The sequence below is a fragment of the Pongo abelii genome, chromosome 3, assembly GCF_028885655.2.
Source record: "Pongo abelii isolate AG06213 chromosome 3, NHGRI_mPonAbe1-v2.0_pri, whole genome shotgun sequence".
In the NCBI taxonomy this organism is placed as follows: Eukaryota; Metazoa; Chordata; class Mammalia; order Primates; family Hominidae; genus Pongo; species Pongo abelii.
This window is the reverse complement of record NC_071988.2, coordinates 210,003,951-210,024,132: the sequence shown is the minus strand read 5'-3', so window position 1 is coordinate 210,024,132 and position 20,182 is coordinate 210,003,951.

Sequence of the window (20,182 nt, the reverse complement as noted above, 5' to 3'; positions counted from 1 at the left end):
TTTGCTTGGTAGATCTTCGTCCATCCTTTTATTTTGAGCCTATGTGTGTCTCTGCATGTGAGATGGGTTTCCTGAATACAGCGCACTGATGGGTCTTGAGTCTTTATCCAATTTGCCAGTCTGTGTCTTTTAATTGGCACATTTAGTCCATTTACATTTAAAGTTAATATTGTTATGTGTGAATCTGATCCTGTCATTATGATGTTAGCTGGTTATTTTGCTCATTAGTTGATGCAGTCTCTTCCTAGTCTCAATGGTCTTTACATTTCGGTATGATTTTGCAGTGGCTGGTACCAGTTGTGCCTTTCCATGTTTAGCACTTCCTTCAGGAGCTCTTTTAGGGCAGGCCTGGTGGTGACAAAATCTGTCAGCATTTGCTTGTCTGTAAAGTATTTTATTTCTCCTTCACTTATGAAGCTTAGTTTGGCAGGATATGAAATTCTGGGTTGAAAATTCTTTTCTTTAAGAATGTTGAATATTGGCCCCCACTCTCTTCTGGCTTGTAGGGTTTCTGCCGAGAGATTTGCTGTTAGTCTGATGGGCTTCCCTTTGATAGTAACCCGACCTTTCTCTCTGGCTGCCCTTAACGTTTTTTCCTTCATTTCAACTTTGGTGAATCTGACAATTATGTGTCTTGGAGTTGCTCTTCTCAAGGAGTATCTTTGTGGTGTTCTCTGTATTTCCTGAATCTGAATGTTGGCCCGCCTTGCTAGATTGGGGAAGTTCTCCTGGATAATATCCTGCAGAATGTTTTCCAACTTGTTTCCATTCTCCCCGTCACTTTCAGGTACACCAATCAGACGTAGATTTGGTCTTTTCACATAGTCCCACATTTCTTGGAGGCTTTGCCCGTTTCTTTTTATTCTTTTTTCTCTAAACTTCCCTTCTCGCTTCATTTCATTCATTTCATCTTCCAGGGCTGATACCCTTTCTTCCATTTGATCGCATCAGCTCCTGAGGCTTCTGCATTCTTCACGTAGTTCTCGAGCCTTGGTTTTCAGCTCCATCAGCTCCTTTAAGCACTTCTCTGTATTGGTTATTCTAGTTATACATTCTTCTAAATTTTTTTCAAACTTTTCAACTTCTTTGCCTTTGGTTTGAATATCCTCCCGTAGCTCGGAGTAATTTGATCGTCTGAAGCCTTCTTCTCTCAGCTCGTCAAAGTCATTCTCTGTCCAGCTTTGTTCCGTTGCTGGTGAGGAACTGCGTTCCTTTGGAGGAGGAGAGGTACTCTGCTTTTTAGAGTTTCCAGTTTTTCTGCTCTGTTTTTTCCCCATCTTTGTGGTTTTATCTACTTTTGGTCTTTGATGATGGTGATGTACAGATGGGTTTTTGGTGTGGATGTCCTTTCTGTTAGTTTTCCTTCTAACAGACAGGACCCTCAGCTGCAGGTCTGTTGGAGTACCCGGTCGTCCGTGTGAGGTGTCAGTCTGCCCCTGCTGGGGGGTGCCTCCCAGTTAGGCTGCTCGGGGGTCAGGGGTCAGGGACCCACTTGAGGAGGCAGTCAGCCCGTTCTCAGATCTCCAGCTGCGTGCTGGGAGAACCACTGCTCTCCTCACAGCTGTCAGACAGGGACATTTAAGTCTGCAGAGGTTACTGCTGCCTTTTTGTTTGTCTGTGCCCTGCCCCCAGAGGTGGAGCCTACAGAGGCAGGCAGGCCTCCTTGAGCTGTGGTGGGCTCCACCCAGTTCAAGCTTCCAGGCTGCTTTGTTTACCTAAGCGAGCCTGGGCAATGGCGGGCGCCCCTCCCCCAGCCTCGCTGCCGACTTGCTGTTTGATCTCAGACTGCTGTGCTAGCAATCAGCGAGACTCCGTGGGCGTAGGACCCTCTGAGCCAGGTGCGGGCTATACTCTCCTGGGGCACCGTTTCCTAAGCCCCTCGGAAAAGCACAGTATTCGGGTGGGAGTGGCCCGATTTTCCAGGTGCCGTCTGTCACCCCTGGAAAGGGAACTCCCTGACCCCTTGCGCTTCCCGAGTGAGGCAATGCCTCACCCCTGCTTCGGCTGGTGCACGGTGCACTCACCCACTGACCTGCGCCCACTGTCTGGCACTCCCTAGTGAGATGAACACGGTACCTCAGATGGAAATGCAGAAATCACCCGTCTTCTGCGTCGCTCGCGCTGGGAGCTGTAGACCGGAGCTGTTCCTATTTGGCCATCTTGGCTCCTCCCCCCTGGATAGTTCTTTTTATGTTGAACGATCATAATATAAACATAACTGATTTAGAAAGACAAATTGTTCAGCATTCACAGGTAAGGAACAAAGAAAATGAATGAGCTTGTGTCTGCTACTTGTTTTCATGGTACACCCCCTCATTAAATGCCTTAGCTGGCATTTTTGACAACATTTCTAGTTGTTGGCTAGAAGAAAATTAATGCTGACGAACTTTCAAAGTTCCTAACTCTTATTTTTGTGTTTCAAACATAACATCACCTGATAAATTATTCCTTGCAGCCTCTGAGTGGCAGGCCAGCCCATCTATTTTCTCCCTCAGAATAACAGCAACAAAGATCGACTTGCTTCTTTCATTATTTACACGTGAATCCTCATCAACTACTTTATCTGACCTCTATGCTGAGAGTCCTCACACACTGGAAACTTAACTTCAGCAGCAGACATGTGTGAACAGGCTTCAAAGGCAGCTTCCAAATGTACTGTCCTTTTAGGATCAGAGCCCAGAAAGCCTCACGGGACATGATGGCTTTTCTTGAGAAAAGTTGGGCTGCACTGTAAGTGTGAATGATGTGCAGAGGAGACGCTAAAGGAAGATGGATGTTTAATGTTGCAGCTGAGCCTGCCCCAGCCCTCCTTAGACATCTCACAGCATTTTCCATCTTGTGGAATGCTGCCATCAGGTTATCAAGAAAAGTCATGAGTGGGTGTCACAGGTCGGTTATTTATTTCCAATGACTCGTTCGCTTGCTGAAACACAAGCAGGAACTTCACAAACAGAATTTCCTGAGACCATGCTAGTGGACGTGCCGAAGGCACTCTAACGAGGTAGAAAGACTGGGATTTGGGACCCCGGTGACCAGGTTTAAACTCATTCTCCATTTCTTTGTCAACATAGTAAGAGGCACTTAACTGCTCAGAGTGTCAGCACCCTCAGCTGGAAGATGAGGTGTTTCTCATAGGGCTGTTTGAGAATTAATGTGACAATATAGGTAACATACCTCGTTGCATACCTAGCAGGCGTGCAATAAATATTATTATATTATTTCCATCCACTAGGATTCTACACTCTTTAGATGTTTTGAGACACATAATACTTACAACAGGCCCACGGAAATACTATACTCTTAAAATGGCCAAACACATACACATACACACGCAACTTACTTGTATGTAACATAAACATAATCTTTGCATAACTCAGTGGAGAAAGACAACCCAGTCTGGGTCTCAGTGTGGTGATTCATCTCTCTGGCTTATATTCTTCATCTGCAAAGTGAGAGGATGGAACCAAACGCTCTCGTAGGGCCGCAGCGATGATCAGTTTCTGTGGTACTCCAATCCTGACACCTGTGAGTGTATTGCTCACAGGTCTCAATTATCCATTCATCTTTATTTAAATTGGTACCAAGGAGTGTGTTGCTCACAGGTCTCAATTATCCATTCGTCTTTATTTGAATTGGTACTAAGTACAATATTGCATTTATACTTGGCCTGGAAATGTGATTCTGTACTTTAACTTGTGCATGAGTATGAGATTTTGTAAATTTGCTTTAAGTAATATAATGAAGTCTCACCTTCAGGCTCCCCCTCTGTCTTCTGCTCACAGCTGAATGCAACAGCCCCTGGTTTCCTGCTCTGTGAGGAATGGCTGGACCACATCTCCTGCTGGTGACAAGTGTCAGAGTAAGCTAGCCTTCTTATCTCTACTCTCCTTCTCTCGCGCTCTTGCTTTCTCTTTCTCTGCAGTTTTTCTCATCACTACTTCCTCATTTGGGGAAGGGAATGAAGTACTTTGGTTTAAATATCTCCACCTGATTTGTAGACTGCATGTGGGAATGAAAGCCAGAGACATGGAATAATACGAACAACAAATGTTTCTGCTGAACTGTGTCATTGTGAACCAAGAAAGATGACTGAGAGTTGATCAAATTCTTTTTCAGAATATGATTGTTATTTGCACTGTTTTTGTCTTCTTGTGTCTGATTTCCTTTATAGAACTGAAGTGGTGTCTCTGGTCTCCTGAGATTGTATGCTTCGCTCTCTCCTTTTTATATCACACTGCAAGCTATTATTATGAGTACAGCAGTGAACAAAATAAAGCCTCTTACAGTAGGCAGATAATCTCTACTCCACGAGATAATTATCAGATCTCATGGGAATTTGTTTTTAAACTCACTTCATAATGATGGCCCTCCTCTCTGAAAATGCTTCATCACGTTTAATATAATGTAGTCATAAACCATGGTGGGATGCATAGAAGTTGTTTAAAAGCCATTTCGTAAGAGGGAAGGGATGGGGAAAGTTAATTATAGCTCATGGCCTCGATCTCCCAGGAGAATAGTCCTTCCCACCTGATGGAAAAGAGTGGTTTGAGAAACCAGGAAATCTGAGAAGTAGCTTAACTGTTTTGTAATAGGTGAGGGGTCCACTGTACTGGATGTCAAAGCTACTGTCTAAACAAGAAGCATTTAGAATTGCACATTCCCTAAAGAAGAAGCGACAAGCAGAATAAGGGTCAAAGCTAACACCAAAAATAAAAGAAGAAATCCTTTTGAATCTCAAATCATATGTCTGCAAATACAGGGTTTTGTTTGTTTGTTTAATTATGGCAACTATCCTGAAGGCTTTACATATTGGCAAATATAGCAGATAATGAACTGTTGATCCAGAAGTTGTTCAAGAAATGCAGAGCCTAACTAAATTGTCTATTTTCCCTTGGAAGGTACATTGATGTAGTGGGGGGTTGGCAATCTATTGATCCACTCCCAAAATTCCTCTGACCCACACTAATTAAAGAGAAAAGGAAAAAAAAAGACCTTGAATATACTCTCTCTGAGCCCATTGACTTCTAAGAAATAATCCTGTAAAGACAGAAGTACTTGGGCCTCCCTAAATCTGATGTCATCGTCATGCTATTCTGCCTTGTGACCCATTTTGAGTTTTATCAGTGCCACGTGTAAAAAATAGCAGTTAAATCTTTCACCTTGAAGCAGACACTTAACATTATAGTACTAAGTGAAGTACAGTGGATTTTATCTTGCTCATAAGGGACAGGAGCACAGATAACCTCTTTGAAGATGTTTTCTTTTTCACTCATTTCTGAAATAAGGTGAGTTGGGGCCCGGCTGTAGTGGGGATTCTTGTTTCTGATGAGAGATCTACTACTTTACCTATAATGCCCCGTCAACTGTCAGAGGTGTTGAAACCAGAGCGACTCCATCTTGAGTGAGGCGCAGGAAAATGATGCTGGGACTTGCCGGGCCGCATTCCCAGAAAGTCAGGCATTTCTCGCCTCTAGATGTTTACAGTTAAGGGAACAGATTAATAATGTTTATTAAACAAACCTGACCTGGGGGTGTCCAGATAGCCCTATATCTGGAGAACAAAGGCGTTCCTAATTTTGCTTTAAAGATAATAATATTGATTCTTGCAAAATACAGTAATTAAGAAAATTAATCCTTTATCACAAACCCCTGTGGCAGAACACATCTGCCCGTGTATACAAGATTGTACTTATGGTAGACGTATTCCTCCTCTTACTTTCAGAAACGCCCTACTCAGTCTATGGAGTAGCTGTACTTTCACTACTTTCTTAATAAACTTGCTTTTACTTTGCACTGGGGACTCACCCTGAATTCTTTCGTGAGAGAGATCTAAGGACCCTCTTGTGGGGTCTGGATCGTGACCCCTTTCTGGTAACACAACCTCACAACCTTAAAATTCTAAAATTGAGCCCATCAGAGTCAGGCACAGTAAGAAGAGTACTGCAGTGAACTGGGAAAGAGAAGCCCATTGTCTTCGTGACTCGGATCTCATTTTAACATATGTATCTGCTTAGTTAATATATATCCATTATATATCTGTATGTGCCAAGCACGGTGTCTAACATTGTGAGATGGAAAAATGAATTGGTTTGATTACTTGGAAAGAAATAAACAAGTAAATCACATCCACACCAAAATGTAATAAGCTTTGCAACAAATATACATACACTGTGATGGGGGAGAAAAGATACAGGAGAATCTGAATTATTAAGGAAGTTTCCCTAAGATGTGAGTAAGCATTTGCTTGATAGATTGGAATAGTGGCTAGTGCCTCGTATATCCAGGTGGGATGTACAGACACATGATCTGCATGACTCATTGGAAGTGCTCAAAGCAGTTGGATCTGTCTGTTGCAGAAATGGCAAGTCTTGAGAGCATTAGAGATGAGGTTAGAGGAACAGAGGGTGCTCAATCCGTGAAGGGACTTGTGTGCTAATGAAAGGAGTTTTTACTTTAGAAAGAAAGCCTTGGGGAGCCATTGAAGGACAGCGGGAGATTGGCATGAACAGTTATGTACTTTAAATGTAACCCTCTGGCACCTCTGTAGACACGCGGAGAAACAAAACCAGAGCAGGAAGAATTGCATGTTCCTGAAAGAAAAACTGACAAGAAAGCCATCAGTGCAGGAAATGATTAAAGCCTGAATCATCATCATCAATTTTAATTGAATACATATTATAAGCCAGTAGCATGCTAAATATTTTGTGAACATTATCTCGTTTACTCTTCACAAGGAACCCATGAGTGGGTACTCTGTACTCACTTCAATGACGAAGGAACTGGAGGCTCAGAGAATTTCTATCTCTTGGCTGAGATTGCACAGGTGTTGGTAAAGCAGAGTTTAGATGCAGCTCAGTCTGATTTCAGAATGCATCCATCAGGATGCATCATGCTGTAAACCAAAAGTGTCTGCGACAGATTTAGAGGTGTATATTGCTAAGGTTGAGGATGTGCCTGGAATGTGGACTGTGCTTTTTCCAAAGAAGGTTTTGAGAACTTCAATACTACAGGGAGAAAGAGCAGGCAGGAGGGGAAGGAGGAAAGAAAAAAAAGTGGGGGGAGGTAGAACTTAGGCAGTGTGGTCATTACACTCTTGTGAGGCTTTGGTTAGCACTCACAAAAATCTTCGTTTGACATGTGAAAAGAGAGGAGTGGTGGAAAAGGTCAAGTATGCCTTTTCCTGGCTTGGCAAATCTACCTTTCACATGTGAAATTACAGTTGTCTGCTTGGGAACAAGAGGAAGGCAGTTTTTTTGTGTGACTTGCTTTCCCTTTGACAGAGAGTTTGGGGTCCTGAGATTTTCTTTTCTTTTCACAAAGTATATTTCCAAAGTTATTGGTAAGAGTAACTTGAAGGAAATTTTGCTATTCATCAAAGAATTCAGGTATAGACACAGAGTGTGGGGGGAAAGATGATGAGATATTTTGTGGATGTGCTGAGTTTGAGATACCTAAAAAAAACCCTTAAAACATGGGAAAGAATGGGGTTGAAATGGTTTTGTCAAAGCCATAAAATGCTTCATAGTAAGTAAGGTACATGGGTTTGAATATGTTATTTCAGAAGACAGTTGTCAAGTAGTAAGAGTGACATTCTGTTTTATTCAGGACCCTACTCTTTGGAGAATTATAGCACTATCAGAAATCTTTTTGCTACATAGAAAGTAATATTTAAAACTATCCCTTAAAACACACAGTTATTAATTGCTGTTTTAACAACCCATGAAGTTACTCCTCCAAATTACAGATGTGAAAATACAGGCAAAAAGTGGGAATTTAATCCAACAGTATGATAATAAATTGGCATGCCTTAACTTGCTCTTATTTTGAAATTTGCTTTAGAAGGTTTTGTTAGTAGCACATCAGCTTTTATTCTATTTTATTTCAAAATAGAATCTTATTGAGAATTTAAAGGAAAAAAAGGAAGGGGAAGGAAGAAGGTTTATAATTTAATATTGTGACTTTTTTGACTGCCACATGTGAACCAGACATCCCTGAAGGCTTTGTTCTACCGCACAAACATGCTACACATCTCAGGACATGCTGGACTCATCCAGATCCACTTGCTTATAAGTTGTTACTTTCATCTAAGACCCATCACTGACTGCTGTGAAGGTGTAACAGCCTGACTACTTCTTCTTGCCACTGCCAAGAAAAGCCAATTCACTGAGAACAGTAGGTTTTGCAGCAAAGAAAGTGTTTGATAATCACAGGGCCAACCAAGCAGAAGGATGGGAGATAATTCTCAAATCTGCCTGCCCAAGAATTCAGAGGCTAGGTTTTTTCAAGGGTAGTTTGGTGGGCAGAGGCATAGGGAACGGGGATGCTGATTGGTTCGGTCAGGGATGAAATCATTGGAGCTGGAAGCTGTCTTCTTATGCTGAGTCAGTTCCTGGATGAGGGTAACAAGACCAGATAAGCCAGTTTCTTGGTATGGGTTATCAGGCCAGATGGTGCCAGCTGATGCAGGGTCCAAAAAATAGCTCAAACACCAATGTTAGGTTTTACAATAGTGATAGTATCTATAGGAGCCATTGGGAAGGGAGTTAGTTTCAGGAAAGGATGGTTGTCTTTGTTTAAAGTTCAACTATAAACCAAATTCCTCCCATAGTTAGCTTGGCCTATGGCTAGGAGTGACCAAGGGCAGCAGGTGAGGTTAGAAGCAAGATGGATTCAGCTATGTCCGATTACTTTCAGTGTCATAATTTTTGCAAAGGTGGTTTCAAACATCTTGCTCAGACTGTACTTTTGGGTCCATGGAGCTTGACATGCAAAAATATAGGGTGAGAGGGAAAACTAATATAGAATCAAATACATGTAGACTTCATTAGATGGCCATAGTAGGGTGGAGACAAATAATGTGGAGAAAGGAGAAGAAGTACTTGTTTAGAGAGTGGACTTGCCATTTTATACAGTGCTATTGGAGAAGACCTTGCTGATGGAGTGACATCTGAGTGGGGACCTGAGTGAAGACACTGCCATTCAGGTGTCTGAGGCAAGGAAGTTTTAGATGATCCCTTTACTATAGCATTGGGTTGCAGTTTTCACTCTGTTGAGGTGCTGTGCTGGAGCGATGTCTTCATAGGTATAGACCAGAAGCCTGTGGCAGTGATAAGCATTTTCATAAATAACATTTAATGCTATGTCCAATGAGATAATAACATATTCATCTTAGGTACAATAACCACCTTTCAAACCACTATATTTCCCAGAGCAACTCTGTCCCAAACATTGCATTTAGAGAGATGTTATTGCTGTAGAGCAGAAGAGCAGGACATCCAAGATGGTTAGTAATATTTAAATTCACCTGTCATACAATATTTTATAAACTTAGTTTTTCTAGAACCAAACAGTAAACAACACAAAGTTAAACCAAATTTCGGCTTCTCAGGGCAGGTATCATGATAGTTCTTTCCAAGTTTCTTTATCCTACCTTGACCAATCCATTGCCATAAATTGATAGTCCATGAGAATAAATTTAATATCAGTTGCAACCTATGTCTTGAGGAGAATTAACCAAACAACAAATTTGTTTTGTTTTACAGAGTTATCTATAGATACTGTGTTTTGAACTATTTGTTCTCTGCACTCATAAAAATAGACAAGGTTTTGACAAATCTTTCCAGCACCAAATTCAGGGTTAGCTAATGTAATGTCCATTGTCCTAGCTTCATCTAAGTGTCTTATAAGTCAATCTCAACTTATTCCTTTCCCAATGCTCAGTCTATAATTGTCTTGGATGCTTGTCTTTAGTCTCCTTTGCATCTAGGTTGAGCTTTACAGCAAAATTCTCAAGTCTCCTAAGACAGAAGTCTCTTTGGATGTACATCTTCTCCTAAATCAAAACACTTCACTCTTATCTTTTGCTTCCTACTAAATGTCAAGCTTCTTCCCAAACTCTCCACTTTGCAGCTCATACTCTGTTAAATTGGAAAATAGTTATCACCTCATAAAATTGTATGCAGCCAGCATAGATAATAAATGTAGGCAATTAATAAAGAAGGTATGGTTTTGTGAGCTTAATGTGGACCTGGTTTCTAGTTCTAATAAACATATATGTGGACATTTCAACATTAGGTTTCAAATATTATACTAAACAAGATAGATATGCATCAGATGATTCAGTCCTCTAAAGGCCAAGCAAAGAAATGATTATAATTCCAGAGCAGCAGTAGCAGTAAACACTTTCTTGTGGCTTTATTCCAATGTCAGCACTTCATTTTAATGATAACTGGATCTCAGCTGTTCATTGTGAAATCCTTGAATGTACTTAACAACCTGCTTAGAGTATATTGAGTTTATAGGGATGACCAAATGAAGCTTGACAATTTATTGTAGGGAAATTGTGCAGATTAAATGAGAGATATTTATTGTAATGTGGGGCTGAGCAGCAGCATACAAAATGTAAAGATTTGAATAGGGCTGCATTGAAGCAGGTGGGGTCTTACCTGCCATCTCTCTTCATCATTGTCGGGTGTCTCCTCTAATTAGTATATTTCTCTTAATTCTTGATTAGAAACTGCCAGAGCTCTCCCAAGAGTATAACACTAATATGCTAATTTGTATAGCACTTTACAGTTTGCAGAGCATTTTTTCACACATATTATCTTTTTAATGCTCTTAACAATCCAATGAAGTAGGTGTTTTTATGGTTATTTTATATGGGAGAAAAATAGGCTTAATGCGTTGACCTCATATAGCTAGTTGAGTAAGGATGGCCTTCTTCCTCCCAATACAATGTATATTTCTTTGGGTTTTGCCTTGTTTGGCTGTCCAGCATTCACTTCTCTCTCCTTATTAATAGAAGAAGAGCAGGTCATCGCCATTGTGTGTGTTCCTGTGGGTCAATAGGGCCCTGCCTCCCACTGGAGAGGCTGCCAAAGGCCATATCCCCCTCTCTCAAGACCTGGCAGCAAGGGTGTGACTCATGACCTGGGATGAATATATTTGTTATCTGGGTCTTTGTATCTTGAGGGAAAAGAAATGCAAAGATAAAGGAGTGACCAGTATATACTTAGAATTTGTTAGGTTTGTCTGGCAATGATGACATTTGCAAGACCCAACTTTAAACATGGAAGTCCACATGCCATAAAACTAAATATTTAAAAGTTGTAAGTTAATCTTAAAAACTGCTTAATCATATACATAATATATATATCTATTCTACTCCCTGGAAAAATGTGCCTTCATAAAAACCCAAGTGGCCAGGTTTGAGTTTAGAATTCTTAGCTCCCTGGGGCTTGCATGCTGGATTCCAGAAGCTTGGGAGTACTGGTCTCCAGTGTTTGGTCTTAGTATGCGAGCCCTTTTCCCCTAGATTCTTGCTCTTGGCTGTGTTTTGCTCTGTAAGAAATTTTTGCCTACACAAGTGGACAGCTTGACCTATAGATCTAAGCTTCATCCATAACCCCCAACAGAAAGCTGCATGTTGGCTACTCTTTACCTAGGTCCACCTGTATGCAGTTTCTGTTCGAGTGGGTGGAGCCTGTGAAGAGGACTGCATAGGCTTTGAGTGAGTTCAGGACTACTTGTGCAAACAATCCTGGGGTCATACGTGTCCCAACATGGTCTCAAGGCAGGGCTTGGGCTCTGGGTAACATGTATCCTCAACTTCATAGACTCTTGTCTCAGGGACAAGGCCACAGGGCCAGAGTTTCTTTAAAACCCAGAGCTGGGGCAATGGCCCTTCTTGCCCGGGCCTAAGAGTGGTCCTGGGTACTGGCATTCCATCTAGGAATTTGTTGCAACTTGGCTTCTAGAACTTCTTTTGTTCTTACTGGTTATTTAAGCAGGTTCCCCTACTTCACCTTTGTTTTTTGAGCCCTGTACATTCTTCCAGTTGATTCATTTATCTTAACATAGCCAACTTCATTTTTTTTTTTCTTGTTGCTTGTACCTGGGAACCTTGCTTGATACACACAGTCTGTCATTTTTTCCCCCCACAGGATGAGGATGGTAGAGGATTAGCAATAATTGGACAGTGATTGATGAAAACAGCTAATGATAGTCTGAGCAATGTTAAGTCTCATCCATCTGTGATTAATATTCCACTGTCACCACGGAAAAACAGGCAGGTAGAACTACTCCTCAGCCACTCTCTCTATTCCATCAGGCTCACCATTTCTTATTGTCTTCCTTCCAGGGTAATGTGAGTTAACCCTTCTGGTGAAATATTCAGGGAGCCACACAGTACTTTGTGTTGCTTGCTGTTAACACTAAAATGCGATTTGGTTATTTTTTAAAATTAAAATTATCTTACATGTTACCAAATCAATAGATACTCATTATAGGAAAGACTTGTAAGTATAGATGAATAAAAGGAGACACACCATAATCATATGCTCACACTGCCCAGAGACAACCATTACTATTAATAGATAACTTCCCATGCATATCTTTAAGAAAAATGATCACACTGTAAATGCTCATTTAAAACTGTTTTAGTCATTAAACTCCATATTATAAGTATTTTCATTTCAATAGGTACGTTCACAGCTTTTTTAAAAGGGGAAAATATTGAATCTTTAAATAATGTGAAATTATCTAAACTAATACTTAATGTTGGGCATTTTCATTGTCTTAAATTTTTATTATCAGAAACATTATTAGTGAACATTCTTGAAGTGAAATAATTATACATGTGGTTAATTATTTCCAAAGGATATATTTCTATAAGTGGGATATTCATTTCAAAGACTTTTCATACCTAGAGTGATTTAGTACTATTTAAAAGCCTATGCAGAGTAATTATAAATTGAACAGTATTCATCTAGCATATATTTTGATTAAGAATTAGTAAAGTATGATTAAAATCCAGTACTATTCATCGTTCAATTTATTACATATACTACACTTTGGCAAGATTTTGAAATAAATTTGGAGGGAAATGAAGATTTTTTCATTTAAGTGTGACACACTTCACTGTTTCTCTTTTTTTAACAACTTTGTTAAGATATAATCTTCACACCACAAAATTTACCCACTTATAAAATACAGTTTAATTATTTTTAGCATATTTACAGAGTTATATAGCCATCATCACAATCAATTTTAAAACACTCTTTATGATCTCTAAAATAAATTCTGCACTCAGACAGGGCTCCTAAATCTCCCCATTTCCCCAGCCTTGGGTAATCACCTATCTAGCTTCTGTCTTTATAAATTTGCCTATTCTGTACATTTGTAATAAGTGGAATCACACAGCCATCCTTGGTGACTATCTTCTTTCACTTAACATGATTTCAAGATTCATTCATGTTGTAACGAGTATCTGTACTGAATTCCTTTTTATTGCTGAACAGTATTCCATTGTATGAATGAGGGCATTTGTTTGTCCCTTCATCAGACGGACATTTGGGTTGATTCCACTGTGGGGCTATATGAATAATGCTGCTGTATACATTTGTGTACAGACTTTTATGTGGACACATGGTTTCATTTTTCTTGGGTATTCACCTAGGAATGAAATTGCTTGATCATATGGTAACTCTGTTTAACTGTGTGGGGAACTGCCAGACTGTTTTCCAAAGAAGTTGCACATTTTATATACACACCAGCAGAACATGAGGGGTCCGATCTCACCACATCCTCACCAGTACTTGTGATTATCTGTCTTTTCTACTGTAGCCATTCACTTCACACTCAGTGTGAAGTGGTATCTAATTTTGGTTTATATTTGCATTTCCCTGATGGCTAATCAAGCTTCTCTCTCTCTCTCTCTTTCTCTTTTAATATTAGCTCTTTTGAAAAGTCTAGAAATATTACAAGTAAGATATTAACTCCGTTTCACAATATTTTATGTTGATAAGTGAATCGGCTTTCTTTTAAAATTATTTTCTAATGAAATAATTCAACTCAGTCTGTGGACCTACAGTTATTGTAGTTTAAAAAATTTTATGTTTCTAATAGATGATGATATAACGAAACATTATTCTACTTCTTATAAGTGTAGACATTCATTATTATCTGTATGTGGTTTTCAAAAATTATTTATGATTTTATCAAGAGTGACGACTAAGCTTCAGTCATTTTCTATTAATAAAGAGGCACTAGATATCTCTCATCAGATTGCTATATTCTCTGATAGAAAACTTGAAATATACCTTTAAAAACATATTTTAACAGATCTATAACTGAGATTCATTATAAATTTCCTATTTAGCATGCTTAAAACTTTTATCAAAAAGATAACTTTTTACTGTTAATATTTGACTCAGTTCAAAGGAGGACATACAATGTGAACCAATGGTAATATAATGTTAAATAAATACAATGCAGTGAATGATTTAATTGAACATTGAAAGTTAAGTCTTGCTTTAGATAGAATAACTCTGTGACAATACTTTGAAAAGTATAGGTAAATAAATATATAGCTTTATTTTATGATATAAAAATGGGCCAGGCACAGGGGCTTACGCCTGTAATCCCAGCACTTTGGTAGGCCGAGGTGGGTGGATCAGTTCATGTCGGGAGTTCAAGACCAGCCTGGCCAATATGGTGAAACCCCGTCTCTATTAAAAATACAAAAATTAGCTGGGTATGACAGTGAGCGCCTGTAGTCCCAGCTACTCGGGAGGGTGAGGCAGGAGACTTGCTTGAACCCAAGAGGTGGAGGTTGCAGTGAGCTGAGATCGCGCCACTGCACTCCAGCCTGGGCGACAGAGCAAGGCTCCATCTCAAAAAAAAAAAAAAAAAAAAAATGGCATTCAACACTGAGGTAACAAACTTCAATACAACTTGATACTTTGAAGAAAAACGGAAGGATAGAGCAGTAAACTTGCTTTCAATAAAAAATCCACATGCATATATTGTATGTCTCAGGTGGATTTGCAGAAAATTTTGTTCTCGAATGGATAAAAGCATGCAAACTTCTTTGAATCCAACAAAAAATATTCAGAGAGCAATATTTGAGAGGTAAGCTGGAACAGGTATTTCATCAGCAAACTTAGAGTTGGCTCCCAGGGTTGCTGGAAGAATCAAGCTTTACATTGTTATGTATTCTTTCTCTTTTTTCTTTTTTTTTTTGAGATGGAGCCTCGCTCTGTTGCCCAGGCTGGAGTGCAGTGGCGCGATCTCAGCTCACTGCAAGCTCCACCTCCCGGGTTCAAGCCATTCTCCTGCCTCAGCCTCCCGAGTAGCTGGGACTACAGGCGCCCACCACCACGCCCAGCTAATTCTTTGTATTTTTAGTAGAGACAGGGTTTCACTGTGTTAGCCAGGATGGTCTTGATCTCCTGACCTCGTGATCCTCCCCGCTCGGCGTCCCAAAGTGCTGGGATTACAGGCTTGAGCCACCGTGCCCGGCCTATATTGGTATGTATTCTAAGAGAGGATTTCAGCTCTCTATTGCATCAAGGACAATACTGCTGAGATTCAGATCTAACCTCTTGACTTATGGAGAATAGGCCAAACTGATGACATGGCCAGATGGAAAGATTCATAATAAAGCCAAGAAAAGAAAGGCTATGAAGAAATGCTAAGGTACCTACAGGATTGTTTCTTCTAGCTTTGACCTTTGCTGCCTTAGCATGGCCACTATCTAGCTGTGTGACCTTGAGCCGATTGCTTCATTTTTCTGGCCCTCATTTTCCTCATAAGTAACATGAAGAACAGCTATACATTAGGGTTATTGTGTGGATTAAATGAGATGATGTGTGTATGAGCAATTATCCAAGAGAAACCTTCTTATTGTCTCTGGCATATGATAGGCATTCAAAAATAATAATAACCTGATGGCTTGCTCTGCATCAAGCACATTTTCAGTGCCTTACTGACTTATATAATTTTCACATCAACCTTAAAAGGAAGGTATATTTAACAAATAAGGCGCAGAAATTAAAATACAGAAAAGGTCAGAAACTTACGTAAGATCCTACAGCTGTTACCTAAATGCGTCCAGATGAATATGACTTTCCAATCATAACATAAAATCCAGTGTATCTTAATATATAATTATTTTTGTACCCAAATTAAATTACTTTCTTAAAAATTTGTTTATGAATAATATGAAATCTATGAAAGAAATTAAGAAAAAGTGGCTTATTTCATGGGTTTTGTAGTCATCCCTGATAAGATGATTTAATGAAATGACATAATTTGCTTTCCAGCGAACTATTTCATAGGTCACATAACATGATTAATGTAGTGTTTGAGTCAACTAAGTTATCTTGGACCAACTCTTAGTGATTCTAAAGACAGGTGACTTCATGACTTGAACAAGTATTGTCTCAAAGCCAAAAAGAAGAGTCAACACCCTGCTGTGCTGTAATTAAAGCAGTCATTCTATCACACAGTCATTCACCCTCTCTTCAAGTGTGTTAAGCACCATGGCACTGTAAGTCGAGCCCCAAACTTGAGGCGCTCAGAGTGCACTGCACATCTCTGGGCTGATGCCTACCAGTGCAGGGAGGAGAAAGGGAAGGAACAGGCCCTTCAATCCTGCAGGAGAATCTGGGCAGCTCAGCTGTGTCTACTATAGTTCATTCCCTGCTGTACTTGTTCTGCTTCTTTACATAATGTTGGGGTAGCCTCTCCAAGGATTCCAGTGAGCATCCTCAAGGAAAATTACAGGCCTGACCACTGCATTTTGTCTCAAGACCCACAATTAGTACACAGTCTCCCTCTTCTACTGTCCATCCTAGATTCTACTCACCCTCAGATATCACCTCTGCTCTTCTAGATGGGTCATCACTGGCATGAAATCCTGGGCACTATACCTGCCTGAGGCTGGGGCTGCTACACTTGTCCACTTACCAAAACAATTGGTCAAGGACTTTCCAAAGGTAGATTGCCAGCATATTCCTCCCTGTAGCAGCAGCTCCTCCTCCTGAGGTGGGGGATAAAGGAGGGCCAGAATCCATTACCTCTGTTAGGATGGTGACTCCTTTTCTTGTCCTTTTGTCCTTTGCCATGAGAAATTTAATGTGTCCAGGAAGCTACCACAGCTTAGATTCAAGGGAAATGATGATGTGTTCATGGCAGAAATGTTCTTCCTTAGGGAACCAAGATCTTTAAACCCACAGACCCCAGAGTTGCAGGAAGGAGAAGCACAAATCCTCCAGTGGGTCACTGGGAATGTTGGTAACAGAGGCCACTCTTGCTTCCAGACTTTGGTTTCTCATCTATGTATTCTGTTTATCGGGAACCCAGAGCCCACGAATGCTCATTGATTCAGGATAGATGCTGTGTCCTGGAGAGTGCTGTCTCGTTCTCACAGGGAAGCATGTCTGGGCCTACACCTCCATTGTGTTTCAACAGGCTGTTTCAGCACTCTATCAGGTTGATGCAATAGAGTGGTGTGGCTTGTAATATGACCAGCAGATCCTGTCATTATGGACCCACTGATGGACCTGCTTGGTTGTAAGGTTTGTCCCTCTGCCTGACATAATTATAAGTGAAATTGCTGTTGTTGGATCTGACACTCTGTAAGCACTCAGATAATGGTGTTGGCTGAAACCATGGGGGCAGAAAAAGCAAATTCATGTTCAGAATTTGTTTGTTACTGTCAAAATGAACCACTGACCCTTGCAAGATGAAAGAAGTAGACTGTGGTGAACTTGCCGCTTAGTGATGGGGTGAGCTCCTCAAGAAATGATACAATATTGGGGATGAAGATGTCATCTTTGTTGCTGGCAAGTTTGCTGTTTGGCAGCACCTGGAGCTAGACCAGCTTTGATGAGTGGGAGCCCATGCTGTTGGGCCCGAGCATAACCTAACATCTCTGACACTAAAGCTACTCTTTTCATGTGTTCATTTCAGCAGCACTGGAATGGCCAATGACAGAAGCTGGCTGGCATCAAGTGGCTGAGTCAGCCCATCTACTTGGCTGTCTAGTGCCTCTTTCAAAATAGGTGATTTCTGGTGGGTGTTAACCTGCAGCTGAAAGATCTTCCCACATTGTCTTCTCCCATAGTGTCATCTACACAACATTACTCCAGATATCCTTGTCTATGATCTCCTAATTTCTCTCCCACTAGGCCTCTGATGATCTGTCTGTGCCATTCCGCACCCACCCGTCTGTGTATATTCCAAACTGAGGCTGAGGCTGCATCTCTTTCTACATGAATTAGGTGACCAAGTGTAGTGCGTGAAGCCCTGCCCATTGAGAGAATTCCCCCTCATAGCTGTCTTTGAAAGCCACACCTGAGTGAGTGAGGGGCCAAGCTTCTTCAACAGGCATTGGAAACAGATTTCCCTTAGGAAAGGATTGTGACATCAAGAGAGGCAGCTCTCTCTACCAACAGGCAATTCCAAGAGAGAGGTGACCATTGAGGACTGTCAGCCGTAGCACTCTACGCAGCTGAGGGACTACATCCTTGAAGACTGAAGGGGGACCTGGGCAGAGGAGAGCAGCTGCTACAGTCTATTTTATCTGTGGATAATCTAGGGATATGAATTGCTATTGCATTATTATCTTAGAAGCTCAAGTTGGGGACGAATAGGGAAATGTACCATAGAGGGAAATTGGAAGATGGAAGAATATTTAGTATCCTGTGAATTATTTGCATCCCTACTCATTTCCTCATCATTCCTCCTTGATTGTGCATTCCTCCTTGCATTTCTTACATTTAAATATATTTTTGGCTCTTTCTAAATATTTCCAGTGGAGGTGACTGCCTAGCACAAAATTATGGGGGAAGCATAAAGAAGAGTAGCTAAAAGTAGGTATGAGACAAGGTGGGCAAGTCTAGCACATAAGTAGTGAACAGTGACATTTGTGGCATATTTAGAGGCTGGAGATTAGATGTTAGATAGCAACTGAATCATTATGCTACTGTAAATACAGTCACAGGTCTGTGGAGCATCTGTGTTCAAAACCCAGGATGGTACTAAAGCTTCATATAGATCCATGAAACCTCTTTGGTTCCTAAGTTGACATTTAGGAAGTTCTGCCTGCAGTGAGTTACATAGTTCTGTAACAGCCTGGATGAGTTATTGCAGCTGCAGAAAAAACTTCTGTTAACAATCTGTGAGTAATTTATGCAGCAAATGAATCTGGCTGACTTTTATCAGAGCCCCAATCAAAATAGAAATCACAACTCTTGTTTTAAAAACCAAATGCTCTAGGATTTAAGAAATTGACATTATTTTATGTACATCTATATTCATTTTCTGAGTTTTAGTGCTCATTTTAAAGAAGATGATTATTACTGTAACACCTTTTAACAAAATTTTTTGGCAAACAAAGTCATTGAAGCTGAACATCATTTAAGTGGAGCTATTAGATTTCTTTTTTCCAGCTTTATTTAGGTATAATTGACAAAATTGTATATATTTGAAATATAAAATATAATGCTTTGATATACTTATGTATTGTGAAATTCTTACCACAATAAAAATATCATATCCATCACCTCACCTCATACCTATTTTTTCTGTGCCTGGTGTGAGACGGTGGTCAAAAGATGCAAACTTTAAGGTAAATAAGTTTTGGATACCAATGTATGGCATGATGACTGTAAATTAATAATAAGGTGTTGTATACTTGAAATTTGCTAAAAGAATAGATAGATCTGAAGTGTTTTTACCACATACACAAAAATAGGAATGAGGTGAGGTGATAAGTTTATTTAATTATTCAGTTCTGTATTTCACATGTGAGATCATGCAATATTTATTTGTCTTTCTATGCCTGGCTTATTTAAATTAGCAGGATGTCCTGGTTCATCCATTGTGTTGTAAAGATTTCCCTCTTTTGTAAGACTAAATAATATTTCATTTTATATATATATATATATATATATATATATGCGCTACATTTTCTTCATTCATTTGTGGATGGACAGTTAGATTGTTTCTGTATCTTGGCGACCATGAATAATGCTGCTATGACTATGAGAGTGCATAGATCTGTTTGAGATAGACGTTTTATTTCCTTTGGGTATATACCCAGAAGTGGGTTTACTGAATCATATGGTAGTTACATTTTTAATTTTTTGAAAAACTTCCATACTGTTATCAATTTAAATTCCCACCAACAGTGTACAAGGGGTCCCTTTTCTCCATACCCTCAACACCACTTGTGATCTTTTGACTTTTGATAATAACTGTCTTATTGAATGCTATGAGATATCTCATTGTTGTTTTAATTTGCATTTTCCTGAGGATTAGTAACACCGAGCACATTTTTATATTCCTGTTGGCCATTTGCATGGCTTTTTTTGGAAAAATGTCTATTGAGCTCCTT